We start from the raw sequence: 14,820 nt of genomic DNA, 5'->3' as shown, positions 1-14,820 counted from the left end.
TTATTTGATAGTGAACATTGTGTGTTTGTAACAGAGGAGGATTTAAAATGTGAATGTCTAATAAATCCTCTCTCTCTTTCTGCTGAGCGAGACGAAAAACGGACGCAGAGTTTGCCTGGTCTCATTTATTTCTCCTGTTTTCAGAGAGAGCATATAAGCTGTTTATGTGGTGCCAGCCGGTACCTGTAACATTTATTCAAAATATAAATCTCTTCTAACAATATTAATCTTTGATATCACTTCTTATCAATGTAACACATCCTGAATAAAAGATTCTAAGATCTAATAAAGAATACAATTTCTTATAAAAAAAGAAAGGATAAAAATTTACTGAGCCCAAACTATTGAACTGTAGTTAATATTGTTAGAAAATATTTATATTTTAAATAAAAGCTCTTCTTTTTAACTTTTTATTCATCAAAGAATCCTGAAAAAAGTATCACAGATTACAAAATAATATTTATCAGCAAAAGTGTTGATAATTCTAATAATAAATCATCATATTATTCTGATTTCTGAAGATCATGTGACACTGAAGACTGGAGGAATGATGCTGAAAATACAGCTGCACATCACATGAATAAATTACACTTTCATGTATATTAAAATAGAAAAATGTTAATACTATCTTACAATATTACATGTTTTCCAGTATTTTTGATCAAATAAATGCTGTCTTGATGAGTAAAATAAATTCTTGTAAAAAAACATAAACAATCATTCTGATCCCAAACTCTGACCGGTAGTGTGTGTTTGTGTGTGTTTATATATATATATATATATATATATATATATATATATATATATATATATATATATATATATATATATATATATATATATATATATATATATATATATATATATATATATATATGCCCACTAACACACTAGGCAAGGCAAGGCAAGTTTATATATATAGCACATTTCATACACAATGGTAATTCAAAGTGCTTTACATAAAAGAAAGTAAAATAATCATAAAGGAAAATTATAAAACAAATTAACCAAGCAATTTTAAAACTTTTAAAATGATTAAAAATTTACTTAATATAAAATGAATTTATAAACAGTTACAAAATGTGTTTACTTGGAAAAAAAACAGTGAAAATATAGTGCAATCAGTTCGGACATTGCAGAGTGCTCATTCAATAAATGCACAGCTAAACAGATTAGTTTTTAGTCTAGATTTAAATGTGACTAGTGTTTTAGCACATCTGGTCTCTTCTGGAAGATGATTCCAACTGCGAGCGGCATAGAAACTAAAAGCAGATTCCCCTTGTTTTGTGTGAACCCTTGGTATTTCTAACTGACTCGATCCTAATGATCTGAGTGCTCTGTTAGGTTTATATTCAGTGAGCATATCTGCAACTGCAGTTTTTAAGGAGTTTGGAAATGTCCCAGAAAGAAGTGAAATGTTCACCACTTCTAAGAGATCTGCTACTAAGCAGTTAAGCACACTGTTGAACAAAGATGTGGGAAGTGTGTCAAGATAGCAGGTCTTCCAGAATGTTGCTATCAATTGCTTCAAAAATAGACAGTATCTTTTTGATATTGTGGCTGAATCTGTCTGACCTCTGCATTACTTGAGGATGTGCTAATCGCCTTCCTGATATTGATGATCTTCTCAGAAAAGAAGGATGCAAACTCATTGCATTTGCTGTCTGAGAGCATTTCACTGGGAATCTGACTTCAGTCTATGTCTCCTAACTTTGAACGCTCCTCTGGTTTCAGTTGTGTTTTTGTTTATTTTGGTGACGTATAAATAAAATCTTCCCATCTGCCTGCACTTGAGTCTTCGCCTCTTGCGATCCGTGACACTACGTCCTTAATAACAATGGATGAAAAGTTTAGAGCCCTACTGATGATTAAGTCTAGAGTGTGTCCACCTTTGTGTGTGGGTCCATGTCCATGCTGAATCGACAGGTAAAAAAAAAAGCCTCAAGTCCAAATATTCATTTATCACCAATTAACTGTTTGACAAACACTTCCTGCTTCGATGTCCTGATCTGAATTTAAAAAAAATCTCAAACATGCTCCGAGGTGCCGATCTGAATCAACCGAGTCGCGAAAATGCTCCGAAGCGCCGATCTGAATCCACCGAGTCGCGAACAGGCTCCGAAGTGCCGATCTGGATCAACCGAGTCCCGAACAGGCTCCGAAGTGCCGATCTGAATCAACCGAGTCGCGAACATGCGCCGAAGTGTCGATCTGAATCAACCGAGTCGCGAACATGCGCCGAAGTGTCGCCCTGAATCAACCGAGTCGCGAACAGGCTCCGAAGTGCTGATCTTAATCAACCGAATCGCAAACATGCTCCGAAGTGCCGATCTGAATCAACCGAGTCGCGAACAGGCCCCGAAGTGCCGATCTGAATCAACCGAGTCGCGAACAGGCCCCGAAGTGCCGATCTGAATCAACCGAGTCGCGAACAGGCTCCGAAGTGCCGATCTGAATCAACCGAGTCGCGAACAGGCTCCGAAGTGCCGATCTGAAAACTTCAACCAAAGAATGTAAAAAATAACTCTATTTCTCTAATTACTCTACAACTATATGAAAGACCTAGATCATGTATCTAAAAATAAATCGCTATAGTAAAAGAGAAATAATGAGAGGAGTGAAGTTTCCTACCGTTGTGCTGTGTTTGGTCCTCAGGCGCGTCTTCACCTCGCTCACACGCGCGTTTACAACGCTAAATTAATCATCTTTGCTAATTATCATACATTTACTTCATTGTCAGCTTCAGGTACTTCATTTATTATTGTTCAATGAACTGTTTGAAACAAAAAAAAGGTTGTATTTCAGTAATAATTCAAAATTATCAAAATAAAATAAAATAATGGTTTCTATTTTAATATCCTTTAAAATATAATTTATTTCTGTGTTTGTGCAGCTGTATTTTCAGCATCATTCCTCCAGTCTTCAGTGTTACATGATCTTTAGAAATCATGAAATTATGATGATTTATTGATACAATTATTAATAGTTGTGCTACCAAATATTATTTTGGAATCTGCGATAATGTTTTCAGGATTCTTCGATGTATAATTTTTTTAAAGAACAGCGTTTATTCAAAATATAAATCTCTTCTAAAATATTAATCTTTGATATCACTTCTCATCAATGTAACACATCCTGAATAAAAGATTCTAAGATCTAATAAAGAATACAATTTCTTATAAAAAAAAAGGATAAAAATTTACTGAGCCCAAACAATTGAACTGTAGCGAATATTGTTAGAAAATATTTATATTTTAAATAAAAGCTCTTCTTTTTAACTTTTTATTCATCAACGAATCCTGAAAAAAGTATCACAGATTACAAAATAATATTTATCAGCAAAACTGTTGATAATTCTAATAATAAATCATCATATTATTCTGATTTCTGAAGATCATGTGACACTGAAGACTGAAGGAATGATGCTGAAAATACAGCTGCACATCACATGAATAAATTACACTTTCATGTATATTAAAATAGAAAAATGTTAATAATATCTTACAATATTACATGTTTTCCAGTATTTTTGATCAAATAAATGCTGTCTTGATGAGTAAAATAAATTCTTGTAAAAAAACATAAACAATCATTCTGATCCTAAACTCTGACCGGTAGTGTGTGTTTGTGTGTGTTTATATATATATATATATATATATATATATATATATATATATATATATATATATATATATATATATATGCCCACTAACACACTAGGCAAGGCAAGTTTATATATATAGCACATTTCATACACAATGGTAATTCAAAGGCTCCGAAGTGCCGATCTGAATCAACCGAGTCGCGAACAGGCTCCGAAGTGCCGATCTGAAAACTTCAACCAAAGAATGTAAAAAATAACTCTATTTCTCTAATAACTCTACAACTCTATGAAAGACCTAGATCACGTATCTAAAAATAAATCGCTATAGTAAAAGAGAAATAATGAGAGGAGGGAAATTTCCTACCGTTGTGCTGTGTTTGGTCCTCAGGCGCGTCTTCACCTCGCTCACACGCGCGTTTACAACGCTAAATTAATCATCTTTGCTAATTATTATACATTTACTTCATTGTCAGCTTCAGGTACTTCATTTATTATTGTTCAATGAACTGTTTGAAACAAAAAAAAGGTTGTATTTCAGTAATAATTCAAAATTATCAAAATAAAATAAAATAATGGTTTCCATTTTAATATCCTTTAAAATATAATTTATTTCTGTGTTTGTGCAGCTGTATTTTCAGCATCATTCCTCCAGTCTTCAGTGTTACATGATCTTTAGAAATCATGAAATTATGATGATTTATTAATACAATTATTAATAGTTGTGCTACCAAATATTATTTTGGAATCTGCGATAATGTTTTCAGGATTCTTCGATGTATAATTTTTTTAAAGAACAGCGTTTATTCAAAATATAAATCTCTTGTAAAATATTAATCTTTGATATCACTTCTCATCAATGTAACACATCCTGAATAAAAGATTCTAAGATCTAATAAAGAATACAATTTCTTATAAAAAAAAGGATAAAAATTTACTGAGCCCAAACTATTGAACTGTAGCGAATATTGTTAGAAAATATTTATATTTTAAATAAAAGCTCTTCTTTTTAACTTTTTATTCATCAACGAATCCTGAAAAAAGTATCACAGATTACAAAATAATATTTATCAGCAAAACTGTTGATAATTCTAATAATAAATCATCATATTATTCTGATTTCTGAAGATCATGTGACACTGAAGACTGAAGGAATAATGCTGAAAATACAGCTGCACATCACATGAATAAATTACACTTTCATGTATATTAAAATAGAAAAATGTTAATAATATCTTACAATATTACATGTTTTCCAGTATTTTTGATCAAATAAATGCTGTCTTGATGAGTAAAATAAATTCTTGTAAAAAAACATAATCATTCTGATCCCAAACTCTGACCGGTAGTGTGTGTTTGTGTGAGTGTGTGTGTGTGTGTGTGTTTATATATATATATATATGCCCACTAACACACTAGGCAAGGCAAGGCAAGTTTATATATATATAGCACATTTCATCCACAATGGTAATTCAAAGTGCTTTACATAAAAGTAAGTAAAATAATCATAAAGGAAAATTATAAAACAAATTAACCAAGCAATTTTAAAACTTTTAAAATGATTAAAAATTTACTTAATTTAAAATGAATTTATAACCAGTTACAAAATTTGTTTACTTGGAAAAAAAACAGTGAAAATATAGTGCAATCAGTTCGGACATTGCAGAGTGCTCATTCAATAAATGCACAGCTAAACAGATTAGTTTTTAGTCTAGATTTAAATGTGACTAGTGTTTTAGCACATCTGGTCTCTTCTGGAAGATGATTCCAACGGCGAGCGGCATAGAAACTAAAAGCAGATTCCCCTTGTTTTGTGTGAATCCTTGGTATTTCTAACTGACTCGATCCTAATTGTAGAAATTTAGGCTGATTTGGCTGTTGCTACTGGAATGGTGGGTCCATTAAAACTCATTCAGTCATCAAGTACTTTTCCCAGTTTATTTGTGCTGACATATAGGAGTAGACATTTCACAGATGGCAGTGATGGTAATTGTTGGTTTCTAAAACCCATAAACAAAACCATTAATAAAATACAAACACAATAGCAAACCTTAAATCATACATCTGAAATCAGCTTTAACAATCAAATGAGTATAACATTAAAGAGCTACTAAACTTAACTAGAATTCAATATCATATCAAACACAATCATTTAAACTAAAACAAATCAAGAAGGAAACTTACATAATCAACAACGCAACGATTCCATACAAGCCATGTCTGAACAACAGCTTTTGGTTCAAACAAAAGGAGACTGAAACATAATTAGTAAGGGCCACAGGTGCTCTTTATCAAGACACAGTCAGCCAATCAGATCACAGCAGGATTTTCTACAGCCGCCCCCAAATATGTTAACATATTTGCATTTACAGAAAGTTCATGTGGTTGAATTATCAGAATCAGTCAATTCAGGAAGAACAATCAGACGGTTGACTGGACGAATTAAATATTTCCCTTTGCTGAAAATCTCAGCAACTCTCACTCTTCCATCAGAACTTGGCAAAATCTTACTGACAGTCCCTATAGGCCAGTGTCCCCGAGGAAGCTGAGGTTCCACAATCATGACGATAGCAGAATGAGCTATAGGATTACCATCAAGTTCCCACTTTTGACGAGTCTGAAGACTTGGAAGATAATCTCGAACAAAACTGACCCAGAATCGATCCGCAAGAACTTGGCTGTGTCTCCACTTTTTTTTAGTTCTGAATCTGCATACATCACTTGAGGAAGAGATGCATCTCGCCGCCCCATCAGTAGGATATTTGGTGTGATTGGATCAGGGTCTGAAAGATTTGAAGATACATAGCCAAGAGGTTTTGAGTTTAACAACTCCTCAATTTCAACGAGCACTGTATACAAAACTTCCTCTGAGACTACTTGTATTCCCAGAACTACTCGTAATGCCGTCTTAACAGACCGTATCTCTCTCTCCCAAGTACCTCCAAAATGGGGAGAATATGGCGGATTGAATGAGAATTTAATTTGCTGTTGGGCTAGTATCTCTTGGAAGGAAGGACTAAGCTGCGAAAATGCCTCCTGGAGTTCTCTTTCTCCTCCCTTGAAATTAGTTCCTTGATCAGATACTACTTCATAGGGCCTACCTCTACGGGCTACAAATCTTCGAAGAGCCAAGAGGAAACTGTCAGTATCCATACCAGAGAGGAGTTCTAAATGAAGACACCGTGTCGTCTGGCATTTGAATATAATGCCCCACCTCTTCTCATGTCGGCGACCTACTTTGATGTTTAAAGGCCCAAAACAATCCATACCTGTCGACCAAAAGGGGGGCTTATACAGGCGAAGTCTGGAAACTGGTAGATCAGCCATTCTAGGAACTGAAGGCACACCTTTCCACTTCCTGCATTCAAGACATGATCTCTGAATCTTCTTTATTAACTGTCGCCCTCTCAGAACCCAGTATTTCCGACGAAGCTGAGCGAACACTCTTTGTGGTCCTGGATGGCACAGAGTGGAGTCATAATCAGCAACCAAAAGTTTGGTAACATTATTCTTAGGATCTAAAACAATTGGATTAATAGATTCAAGATCCAAATCCTCACTCTGACGAAGTCGTCCACCCACTCTTATTAGCTCTGTAACGGGATCATACTCTGGTGCCAAACCAACTAAACGGCTGTGTGAGGGAGCTCCATGACCGTTTTTTAGCAGTTTATATTCCTCAGGGAAATCTTCCACCTGTGCTTGACGCAAAATACATAATTCTGCTTGTGTTTGAGAAGGTTTAGTCTCAGCTCTTAAGTCCAAAGAGAGGTTCTCAACAGTTGCTTCAATCAACTCTGACCAGGTATTGAATTGAGATGCATCGTACTTGAGAGAGTTTACTGATGCTTGATTAAGTCCACAAAACAAAGGTTTTCTCAGCTCTGTCCCAACCTCCTCTGTTCTTAAGGCTGGAGATTTTGGCCATTGCTGATAGGGCAAATATAGAAAAGGTGGTCCTTGAAACCAAGAACTGGTTGCAGACAATTGATCAAGTCCCTTGCCTCGAGTGATGTCATCTGCTGGATTACTTACAGTGTCAACATATCTCCAGTGATCCGGTCTAGTATACTCAAGAATCTCCGTAATGCGGTTTGCCACAAAGATCTTGTACCGGCAGGATTCGGACTGGATCCAGGTCAACACAGTTGTGGAATCAGACCAAAGTGTCACCCTTTCAACATCCAAGGTGAGTTCCTTTTGCAACAGGTTCGCCAGCTGAGCCCCGGTCAGAGCAGCACATAGTTCCAAACGAGGAATAGAAATGGTCTTCTTTGGTGCTACCCTTGAACGAGCCATAACCAGAGATATAGAAATCTCACCATTTCCGTTTACCAGACGCAAATAGGAAACTGAACCATAGGCCTTTTCGGATGCATCGCAGAATATGTGAAGCTCTCTGATGACTGGATCTTCCCAATTCGTTCTTGGACCATACCATCGAGGTACTTGGAGCTTGACCAAATCTGGCAACTCTCCTTCCCATGCCTTCCAAGCTGCCTTGATTCCCTCCGGGATATCTGGATTATCCCATCCTCTGTTAGGTTTCATCCATAATTGTTGCAGAAGAACTTTAGCACGTGTCGTGAATGGAATGATAAAACCCAGAGGGTCATACTGGCGAGCAAGTATACGATATATCACTCGCAAAGTTAGGACAGTATACTCCACTAGACGGTGCTTATAGCTCAAAGTATCCTGCAAGCAATGCCAACTTAATCCAAGAGTTCCCTCGCATGGATCTGTGCAGTCATGACTTAACCCCAGGTTGGTCTCTACTGAACGAGCTTCGGCTGGTAAGTGGTCAGTCACAGAGACATGGTTACTGGCCCATTGTCGAATCTCAAAACCTCATTCAGCCAAGGAAGAACGCAATTTCATAAGCATCTCCTTGGCCTCTTCAGTAGTTGGAAAACTTTGTAGGCAATTATCCACATAAAAGGAATGCAAGACAGAAGACTGAACATCTTGAAATTCGACTGGAAGATTCTGAACACATTTCTGGAGAGCATATATGGCACAACAAGGGCTACATGTAGCACCAAAAGGCAAGACCTGCCATTCATAGACATCAACTGGATCATTTCTTCTCATGTTTCGCCACAAAAAACGTAGCAAAGGAGAATCAGAAGCCAGGAGACCAACTTGATGGAACATTGATCTAATGTCTCCACTTATCGCAACTTGATGTTCTCTAAACCGAAGTAAAACTCCAATCAAGGTAGGGCCTAGAACCGGTCCAGGTAACAAATAGGCATTTAAACTCTCTCCGTGATACTGATAGGAACAATTAAATACCACACGATGCTTGCCATTATGTTCTACAAGATGGTGGGGAATATACCAAGATTCGTCACTGAGATTAATCTCATTTAACTTTAGTTTCTTGACATATCCAGCTTCAATGAGCTTCTGAATCTCTTTCTCATAAATAGCTGCCTGTGCTGGATCCTTAGCTAGATGTCTCTCCATTCGACGCAAAGCCGGCATTACTGCCTCTTGAGATGCTTTAAGGACTGGTGCATTCTCAACTCGAAGTAAAGGAGTCGCATATCTTTTGATTCCGTTCATTTCTTCTAGCTTTGTTTTCTCGTCTAGACATTTGAGAGCTTTCTTATCTTGTTTAGACCGCAGAGCATGCTTTGGATTCTGAGAGAAAGGAATTACGTCAACTTGCCATAACTTCTCCACATCTTTATGCAACTGATCCATGGAGAGAGATGCCTGGAAGAAACACTGAGCCGTGGAATTAGTCTTCTCACCCAAGGAAGTAGGTCCATGTAGTACCCATCCCAGTCGAGTATGCAAAGCGGCTGGACTTCCAGGAGGACCAAAACGTACTCGCTCTTTGGAGCAAAGAAGGTGAGGATGATCAGATCCCACTAGTAACAAAGGTTTAACTCTCTGAAACTCCTCCAGAGGGAGGCCTCTTAGATGTTGGTAGCGTCTCTGTAGGACTTGCACAGGATAAGTTTGTTCAGGTAAGTCAATCATTTGAGCAGTAAATGCACCTTGTATCTGGTATTTACTTTGCTTGTGAGAAGCTGGAGATATGGTAAAAGAAACCGTTGCACCTTCAATTTTCTCTGTGTCTTGTCGAATGGTTCGAAGAACCAATGATTCTGCCGCCCCATGAAGACCTAAACTCTCTGCTGCAGAAGACATGAGCATAGTTCTCTCAGAACCATCATCTAGGATAGCATACGTCTCCAGAGTCTTTCCTTTGTGGCTCAGAACTACCCTCACAATTTTCAGAAGAACAGAGTTCGGACCACTTGATCGGCTCAAATAAAATATCCTAGAATCTGGTTTGCGAACATTTACTTCATGCAGTACTCCTAAGTGACGATCTTGACACAATGGACATTTTCCTCTTAAGTCACACTTAGATGATCTATGGGCCCAACCACATCTCCAACAACGATTATTGTCAATAATCCATTTCCGTTTGGCTGCCGTATCGAAGCTCTGAAATTCAGGACAATGACTGAGATGATGATCATTACTGCCACAGCTTGCACATGACGGTTTAAGGCCCTCCTTCTTGCTGTGTCGCAGAATTTCGTGGTTTGCAGTTTCAGAGTTCCTTTTTTGAGTTGGATCAACTTCTTGACTTATGCCATGAAGAAATGTAGCTGTGTGATATTGGGACTTGGTAGGCCTTGCTTCTCTTACCTGATACTTTTTCATACCTTTAGACTGTTCAAACACTTGGGTAGCTAGATTCTGACAATCTGATTCTTCTTCCAACCAAACTGAAAAATTCACCAAGTTGTAGGACTGGTCTGGTCGGGTGGTTTTGGCATATCTTGCAAAACTAGCAACCTGATGTGCTGGAAGTTTACTGAGTAACTGATGGACATGTGATGCACAGGATAATTCCTTTGCTCCTTCGTCATGATCCCAGGATTGAAGCATTCCCACAAGAGCTTGAACTCGTACAGTAAAGTCACTGAATCCACCAGAATCTCCTGAACGTACAGCGGGTAAGTTCTTAATTGTAGCTCTCGCAGCACCAACTGATGAGGTTGCCCATATCTTTTCTGAAGAGCTTTTAAGGCAGTAGTATAAGGCTGGGAATGATGGGCATAAGCCAAGGCCAGAAGTCGAGCTGCCTCCAACTTCAAATGATCAAGAAGAATATGATACTTGTATTGCTCAGTTTCCTCTGAGGGTAACAAATTCTTTAAAGCCATATTCAGCATGGCAAACTCATGGGGGTCATCACTCTTCAAATATGGAAATGAAAGTCTTTCAATACGGGCCGACCTGGAGGGATGTAGAGCTGTCATACTTGCGTGGGGCACATTCACGGGTGAATGAATAGACATATGCTGGTTAGGGACCATCATTTGCATTCCAATTGGGGATAATGCAGTTATTGGATTTACATCTCTTTGCTGCCCCTGCTCCAGAGGTGCTGATGCAGTGGTTATAACTCTGGGTATCAAAGGATTCTGATGAAACATAATAGAAGGATTATCTTGCTGCGGTACAGTACTAGTTGTCTGCTGTTCTAAAGAAGTTTGATGTGAATGACCAAGAGAAGCATAAGTAAATCCAGCTGATAAATCTCTAGTAGGCAATGTTGCAACCCTTGAAGGAACTGGCAGAACATTCTGGATATGAGCTGGATATAATACTGGATACGAATAATCAGGTAGATATGGAGGCCTTAAAAATCCTCCATTTGGAGGGAAAGTTGGCCAACTTGGAGGCATCCACTGGTGACCAGGCATACAGAATGCATTTCCCTGCATTTGATCAAGTGGCCAAAGGCTTTGGTCCCTTCCTACTTGTTGATCACTGGGATAAAAACTGGGATTCATTTGATGATGACTGACTGAAGATGAAAGACCATTACGTTGTTGCTGAGTTAAGCCTTCACCCATTACATTTGGATGCATTAAAGGTGGCCTGAGGTTATCTGGGAGTGGAACGGAGAGCCTAGTAGGCGAACATGGATCAGAAAGATGCTGGTGTTGTCTCTCTGATGGCCCTCTAGTGGTGACTGCTGAGGAAGTAGGCATTGAGGAGGTAGATGGCACATACTGAGATGGGGGCAAAGTATTTTGTCTCTGAACTTTTGATGGTGTAGAAAGCACATTATCCTGCTTGGTTTGATGTCGTCGCATACATTCACTCAACTCATCCACAATCGAATCTCTGGCGTTCATCTCATTTTGCTGGATCTCATCTTGCTGGTTTGCTTGTATGGGGATATGACCAGCGGATGCTTGAATAGAACTGCATTCAGAACCAGTAGAAAATGAAGAACTTCTTTTCCTTTGCATATCCTTCATCATGTGTCCCACATCCAACAACATTCCTTTCATTTGTTTAATCTCCTCAGACAAAGACTTCACCTCCTTTTGAGTAGCAGTAATGGAAGCTCCCTGTGATGCAACCAAATGGCTCAAATCTTCTGGCTGGTGTGCCAATTGTCCAGCTGGATGCATTGAAGGATTTAACTGAGTCATCATATAATCTTTGTGCCATCTTGGAGGTTTTACAATCCTTGATGAACGTTTAGGTTTCTCACAGTCATCCTCAGTCTCCATTCCAGTTGCCTCTCCGGCTCGAAGGACCATGTAGAAATTTAGGCTGATTTGGCTGTTGCTACTGGAATGGTGGGTCCATTAAAACTCATTCAGTCATCAAGTACTTTTCCCAGTTTATTTGTGCTGACATTTAGGAGTAGACATTTCACAGATGGCAGTGATGGTAATTGTTGGTTTCTAAAACCCATAAACAAAACCATTAATAAAATACAAACACAATAGCAAACCTTAAATCATACATCTGAAATCAGCTTTAACAATCAAATGAGTATAACATTAAAGAGCTACTAAACATAACTAGAATTCAATATCATATCAAACACAATCATTTAAACTAAAACAAATCAAGAAGGAAACTTACATAATCAACAACGCAACGATTCCATACAAGCCATGTCTGAACAACAGCTTTTGGTTCAAACAAAAGGAGACTGAAACATAATTAGTAAGGGCCACAGGTGCTCTTTATCAAGACACAGTCAGCCAATCAGATCACAGCAGGATTTTCTACACTAATGATCTGAGTGCTCTGTTGGGTTTATATTCAGTGAGCATATCTGCAACTGCAGTTTTTAAGGAGTTTGGAAATGTCCCAGAAAGAAGTGAAATGTTCACCACTTCTAAGAGATCTGCTTCTAAGCAGTTAAGCACACTGTTGAAAAAAGATGTGGGAAGTGTGTCAAGATAGCAGGTTGATGATTTTAGGTGCTGCACTGTGTCTTCCAGAATGTTGCTATCAATTGCTTCAAAAATAGACAGTATCTTTTTGATATTGTGGCTGAATCTGTCTGACCTCTGCATTACTTGAGGATGTGCTAATCGCCTTCCTAATATTGATGATCTTCTCAGAAAAGAAGGATGCAAACTCATTGCATTTGCTGTCTGAGAGCATTTTACTGGGAATCTGACTTCAGTCTATGTCTCGTAACTTTGAACGTTCCTCTGGTTTCAGTTGTGTTTTTGTTTATTTTGGTGACGTATAAATAAAATCTTCCCATCTGCCTGAGTCTTCGCCTCTTGCGATCCGTGACACTACGTCCTTAATAACAATGGATGAAAAGTTTAGTGCCCTACTAATGATCAAGTCTAGAGTGTGTCCACCTTTGTGTGTGGGGTCCATGCCCATGCTGAATCGACAGGTAAAAAAAAAAAAGCCTCAAGTCCAAATATTCATTTATCACCAATTAACTGTTTGACAAACACTTCCTGCTTCGATGTCCTGATCTGAATAAAAAAAAAATCTCAAACATGCTCCGAGGTGCCGATCTGAATCAACCGAGTCGCGAAAATGCTCCGAAGCGCCGATCTGAATCAACCGAGTCGCGAACAGGCTCCGAAGTGCCGATCTGAATCAACCGAGTCGCGAACAGGCTCCGAAGTGCCGATCTGAATCAACCGAGTCGCGAACATGCGCCGAAGTGTCGATCTGAATCAACCGAGTCGCGAACAGGCTCCGAAGTGCCGATCTGAATCAACCGAGTCGCGAACATGGGCCGAAGTGTCGATCTGAATCAACCGAGTCGCGAACAGGCTCCGAAGTGCCGATCTGAATCAACCGAGTCGCGAACATGCGCCGAAGTGTCGATCTGAATCAACCGAGTCGCGAACAGGCCCCGAAGTGCCGTTCTGAATCAACCGAGTCGCGAACAGGCCCCGAAGTGCCGATCTGAATCAACCGAGTCGCGTACAGGCTCCGAAGTGCCGATCTGAATCAACCGAGTCGCGAACAGGCTCCGAAGTGCCGATCTGAATCAACCGAGTCGCGAACAGGCTCCGAAGTGCCGATCTGAAAACTTCAAAACAAAGAATGTAAAAAATAACTCTATTTTTCTAATAACTCTACAACTCTATGAAAGACCTAGATCACGTATCTAAAAATAAATCGCTATCGTAAAAGAGAAATAATGAGAGGAGTGAAGTTTCCTACCGTTGTGCTGTGTTTGGTCCTCAGGCGCGTCTTCACCTCGCTCACACGCGCGTTTACAACGCTAAATTAATCATCTTTGCTAATTATTATACATTTACTTCATTGTCAGCATCAGGTACTTCATTTATTATTGTTCAATGAACTGTTTGAAACAAAAAAAAAGTTGTATTTCAGTAATAATTCAAAATTATCAAAATAAAATAAAATAATAGTTTCTATTTTAATATCCTTTAAAATATAATTTATTTCTGTGATGTGCAGCTGTATTTTCAGCATCATTCCTCCAGTCTTCAGTGTTACATGATCTTTAGAAATCATGAAATTATGATGATTTATTAATACAATTATTAATAGTTGTGCTACCAAATATTATTTTGGAATCTGCGATAATGTTTTCAGGATTCTTCGATGTATATATTTTTTAAAGAACAGCGTTTATTCAAAATATAAATCTCTTCTAACAATATTAATCTTTGATATCACTTCTCATCAATGTAACACATCCTGAATAAAAGATTCTAAGATCTAATAAAGAATACAATTTATTATAAAAAAAAGAAAGGATAAAAATTTACTGAGCCCAAACTATTGAACTGTAGTGAATATTGTTAGAAAATATTTATATTTTAAATAAAAGCTCTTCTTTTTAACTTTTTATTCATCAAAGAATCCTGAAAAAAGTATCACAGATTAAAAAAATAATATTTATCAGCAAAACTGTTGATAATTCT

The sequence above is a fragment of the Carassius gibelio genome, chromosome B25, assembly GCF_023724105.1.
Source record: "Carassius gibelio isolate Cgi1373 ecotype wild population from Czech Republic chromosome B25, carGib1.2-hapl.c, whole genome shotgun sequence".
NCBI classification, from domain to species: domain Eukaryota; kingdom Metazoa; phylum Chordata; class Actinopteri; order Cypriniformes; family Cyprinidae; genus Carassius; species Carassius gibelio.
Note: the sequence above shows the minus strand (reverse complement) of the source record.